The following is a 5,375-nucleotide window of genomic DNA, read 5'->3' as shown; positions in this document are numbered from 1 at the left end:
CATTTTGGGCCTGCCAGTTGCTGGGTACGGTTCGCTTCAGTGCCAGTGCGAATTTATTTGGAGGAGAGTGTTCCTGAGGTAATGTCCACAGTACTGTCCACAGATCACTGCTGTGAGCTGCGTACATGTACTTAGACATTTTTTTTTCTTTTTTTACAGGTGCAGTGTTGCGGTCACATTTTGGGCCTGCCAGTTGCTGGGTACGGTTCGCTTCAGTGCCAGTGCGAATTTATTTGGAGGAGAGTGTTCCTGAGGTAATGTCCACAGTACTGTCCACAGATCACTGCTGTGAGCTGCGTACATGTACTTAGACATTTTTTTTTCTTTTTTTACAGGTGCAGTGTTGCGGTCACATTTTGGGCCTGCCAGTTGGTGTGCGAGGCCTGTAATAAAAACAATATGTCGTCGTCTGGTAGCCCGCCCTCCGGTTCACAAACTGAGGTATATTTTTTTTTTTTGGGTTTTTTTTTAAAAAAAAAAAAAAAATTTTTTAAATAAACTACATTTACACAGGTGGCCGAAACATCACAGGAGATGCTGCCAGAAGAGGACGGAAGGGGTGGAGAAATACACGGAGCGGGCGGTCATAGTGTAAGTTTCATACAGGAATTGTTTACCACAGCACACCAAACACATAAGTAAATAATGTTTTTTTTTTTTTCTTCACTAAAGGCTTCAACTTCTAGGGCTCACGATAGAGCTCCCCCAAGACCGTCCCAGGGTCGTCGTCGAGGTGGCGGTGGTCATAGTGTAAGATTTTTTTTTTATTTTTTTTTTTTTTTCATGTCAGTGTGAATTTATGTCTAATATTTTTTTTTTTTAATTTCTTTTTTCTTTCTTTGAACAGGCATCACAGCGTGCTCCCGATTCTGACGGTGAGGAGGCCGGATTTATCAACATCGACCTCCTCATCGATGAAGTTAGAGAGAGGGAGCCGCTGTGGAACATGGCTGACCGCCGCCACGCTGATTCTATCGTAACCCGTCGACTCTGGGACGAGGTATGCCACGCAGCGATAGAAGGTTGGGGGGAGCTCAATTCTCGTGGCCAGAAGAAAGCGCGTAAGTATTCACAGTTCAGTAGGTTATGCTGCAGGATGTAATGTGTTGTATACTAACCACTTTGTGCTTTCCACTTTCAGGTGACAAACTTCAGAAGCGGTGGCGGTCTATCAGGGATCACTTCAAAAAGGAGTTGAATCAAGAGATGCAGGCCCCGAGTGGATCCGGAGGACGCAGATCCAAATACCGTTACTTTAGAGCGTTGTCGTTCCTCCGGACAACTATGGTGTGCAGAAGGTAAATATTCCCCACAATATGTACAAAGTATAATATTTTATGTCTGATTTTTTTTGCCTTTTTTTTTAGTCCGTGCCAATGTATAGCAATTAAATTAATTATTGTTTTGTTTTTCCTCTTTTTAACAGCACCGTCTGCAGCACTCGGGAGCCTGCATCGAACCCGACAGGAGCGATCCCTGAACAGTCCGCCACTGGGGAACACACGCACAGACCCCACCCATCTGAACCTTCCCCTCCATCTACATCTGTCCCATCCACCTGCGCTGGAGCTTCCCATGAGACTTCATTACCTGAAGCTGCTGGTGACGAGATAGCTTTTCCCCTACCCCACCCCTCTGACACTGCTGCCCTCAGTAGAACACCTTTGGGTTCTGGGCGTCAGCGTCATAGGGGTCAGGAAAAGAGCTATGCGCCCGAGTTCTTGCATCTAAATGCAGCCTTCCAGAACGCCATTCAATTATTAGCCGAACAAAATCGTTCAAGTTTTAGCTTCATAAATGCCAATATGGAAAAAAATACACACGAATTGTGCACGCGTCTGGACAGGCTGCATTTAGATGCAAGTAAATCACCAAATCATTGTTTTTTTCAAGCCGTACTAGAGCGCATGGAAAAGCTATCTCCTGACCAGCAGATGCATGTAATGCAAGCCACACGGCAGGCTCTGGCGCAGGTTTCCTCCCAACCACCTCCACCCACCCCTCCTCCAGCACCTGCCCCCCCTCCAGCCATTGTCCCTACTCCCCCTGCTGCCCAGTACCAGCCTGCTGCCCAGTACCAGCCTGCTGCCCAGTACCAGCCTGCTGACCAGTACCAGCCTGCGGCCCAGTACCAGCTCCCAACCACATCTGCCCCTACACTTCCTACCCACTACCACATCTCGCCTTCCACACCCATCATGACCCCAACTCAAGCCACTAATTCACCCGCCACCTCTTCTGTCTCACAATCCCTCCACTCCACCCCTCAATCCTTACCAAATCCCATCCCATCTCCTGGTTTCCCTCTTGGTTTCTCAACCACACCTTCACCTTCAGTTACTTCCCCACCACCACCACCAACACCACTTTCCACCCTCAATACTCCAACTGTGCGTGTGTTCCCACCTGTCAGCCCCTCCAGTACTATCTCCACCCCAAGCCCAAGATATACAAATTTATAATTTATGTATGTAATAAAAATAAAAGTTTTTTGTTGAAAAGTATTTATTTGTTCTTGTTTTTTTTGGGGGGAATATTATTTTGCAAGTTAAGTTAATAATAAGGTAATACAAAAACATAACATGTTGTAATTTGACGGTGTAAAAATTACAAATTTTTAAAGCGAGTGAAAGATTAAAATTAACAAGGTTAACAAGATATTTTTTAATTTATTTTTAACTATTTTTATTTGTTATAAAACTAAACAAAAATCTTATACCATTTGATCTTGCCAATCTACTCTACCTTCTGGGGACACAAAATAGTCAGCATATTTGTCACGTATTGTTGAACAGGCAACACTACTCCTAAATCCAGGACTGGTGTAGTCAGTCAAAGAGGTGGATTCCAAACTCTGGTCATCCAAGGACAAAGGTTCCTTTGTTAAAACAAAATTGTGCAGTACCACACATGCTTTCACTATTTCATCAACAGTTTCAATGTTTAAATTAATGGCTGTTAACAACACTCGCCATTTGCTGGTTAGTATCCCAAAGGAGCATTCCACCATTCTTCTGGCTCTGGATAATCGGTAATTATATATTTTTTGTGTTTGCGTCAATCCACGGCTTGCATATGGCTTCAATAGATGTTGGGAGAGTTGAAAGGCTTCGTCGGCCACAAAAACAAAGGGCATTGGGGGCTCACATGTGCCAGGAAGAGGTCTTGCAGGAGGGAAATCAAAAGTATTCCCATAGATTCGCCGCCCCATTGGGGACATTTTAAAGACCTGAGAGTCATTGGATCTCCCATATGCGCCAATGTCCACTGAGATAAATTTGTAGTCCGCATCCGTTATTGCCATTAGGACAATTGAGAAATACTTTTTATAATTGTAGTATTCTGACCCCGAAGCAGCAGGTTTCACAATTCTTATATGTTTGCCGTCCACTGAGCCAAGGCAATTTGGAAACTGACAAATGTTATAGTATTGTTCAGCAATTGCAAGCCATCTGTCCCTGGTGGGCTGGGGGATGAAATCCTCATGGAGGCAATCCCACAAGGCTTGGCAAGTGTCTCTAATGATTCCCGAGATGGTGGAAATTCCTAGTCGAAACTGGTAGTGGAGGGACGAAAGCGACTCTCCAGTTGCAAGGAATCTGTAAAGGAAAGACAATAATTATAAAAAAATAATAGCAAACACATTACAGTTAAAAGTCAATTTACAGGAGGATACAATTAAAAAAAAAAAAACTTACCTAAGCGTAACCAGCAAACGCTCCTCGGGTGTTATAGAGTAACGGCAGAAGGTGTCCGTTTTACGTATGTTGTCCGCAACAAGGCCAAGGAGGACGTCAAAATTATTCACTGCCATCCGGACATAGCTTGTGAATTTTTCATGGTTTCCACGGAGCTCCAGGTATAGGGTTGAAAACACCCCACGTGTCAGTCTCTGGGCAGTCAGGGGTTGGATCCAAAAGCGTCGATGTCGCTGACGCCTCAGTCGCTGTCGCTCCTTTTCTCTGACGATGATAGCCAAGCGATTTGCCTCAAATATAAAATCTGCAGTGATCTTTGTGTAATTTGCAAGAATAACATCCATGGTTTCTGATTGTCTCTGTCTTCATTCTGTAATATATGCTTCAAAATACTGTATATATACTATATTTTCCCAATAGCCAATCAGAATACGGAACTCGTTAATTGTTTGTTTAGTGTTTAAAAAACGGATCCGTAAAAAAACGGACAAAACGGATGTAAAACGGATGCAAACCGGACCCACCGGATCCGTTTTATTCCGGATCCGTCCACAACGGATCCACTTAAAACCGGATCCGGTGGGTCCGGTTTGCTCCGGTTTGCACAACAAAACCGGAAACGTTGGATACGGCAAAAAAAAGGACTGTACCTGAATACAGAAAACTGATGTGTGAAAGTAGCCTTACATGTTTTTTGTTTTTTTGTTTTTTTTTTACTTTTAGCAAACTGCAGAGGACTTTATGGCTTACTTTTAAAAAGGTTTTCTTCTTGCTAGTGATGGACAGTCCGGCTCTTTTTGGTGATTCGGCTCACACGACTCCATTCACCAAAATGAGCCAGTCCTTTTGGCTCCTAAATGGACGCAAGGTGAACACATATTTAATATTATGTTAATTCTGCCGAAACACTGCCCACCTGCTGCTAAACCCCCACCCACTTGCAATGATCTAATTAAATTGTTAAGTGGATGTGGTTTAGTGTATGTGGGCGGGATTTTGGCCAACCAAACACTGGACTTTTACGCCCAGTGAGAGCCATTAAGAGAACTTAGTGGCTCTCACTGGTGTGTCGGCTCCCGCCATTCCCAGCAGGTAGCCAGATCTTTGTGTTGGATCAGTTGTGACTTAGGGTACTTTCACACTTGCGTTATTTTCCTTCCGTTACAATCCGCCCTTTTGGGAAACAGCGGAATCCGTTAACGGATTCCGCTGTTTCCCATAGACTTGTATGGTTGACGGATTGTACCAAAAGGAGCTGCGTTGCTTCCGCTGGGCGACGCTCCGTTGCTTCCGCCCAGCGGGAGCAACGCAGCATGTAACGTTATTTTGAGCAGCGGAATCCTCTGGATTTCACTGCGCATGCTCTTTTTTTTTTTTTTTTTTTTTTTTTTTTTTAAATCAAACTTTATTTTGGCTCGCGGTGGCCGAACGTTCAGCTGAGCGCCCGGCTGCCGGCAAGCGACAGCGCTCAGCTGAATGACCGGCCACCAGCATGCCCGGCCGCCGGCAAGTCACAGCGCTCAGCTGAGCGCCCGCCCGCCGGCATGCCCGGGCGCCGGCAAGTGACAGCGATCAGCTGATCACCCGGCGGCCGGCTGCAGGGAGCGATCAGCTGATCACCCGGCGGCCGGCTGCAGGGAGCGATCAGCTGATCACCCGGCGGCCGGCTGCAGGGAG

The 5,375-nt window shown here is 45.5% G+C and overlaps 1 long non-coding RNA gene across 1 annotated transcript; it reads left to right on the top strand.

The window, feature by feature from the left end:
• The first annotated feature begins 562 nt into the window (after positions 1 to 562).
• Positions 563 to 1,177, top strand: LOC142250521 (uncharacterized). The gene is made up of 3 exons (XR_012725205.1): positions 563 to 750; positions 848 to 1,061; positions 1,142 to 1,177. It is a non-coding gene; the product is annotated as an uncharacterized LOC142250521 (long non-coding RNA).
• Positions 1,178 to 5,375: the final 4,198 nt, after the last annotated feature.

Source organism: Anomaloglossus baeobatrachus, chromosome 9, assembly GCF_048569485.1.
Source record: "Anomaloglossus baeobatrachus isolate aAnoBae1 chromosome 9, aAnoBae1.hap1, whole genome shotgun sequence".
Classification (NCBI taxonomy): domain Eukaryota; kingdom Metazoa; phylum Chordata; class Amphibia; order Anura; family Aromobatidae; genus Anomaloglossus; species Anomaloglossus baeobatrachus.
This window is presented reverse-complemented; position numbering and strand designations above follow the sequence as displayed.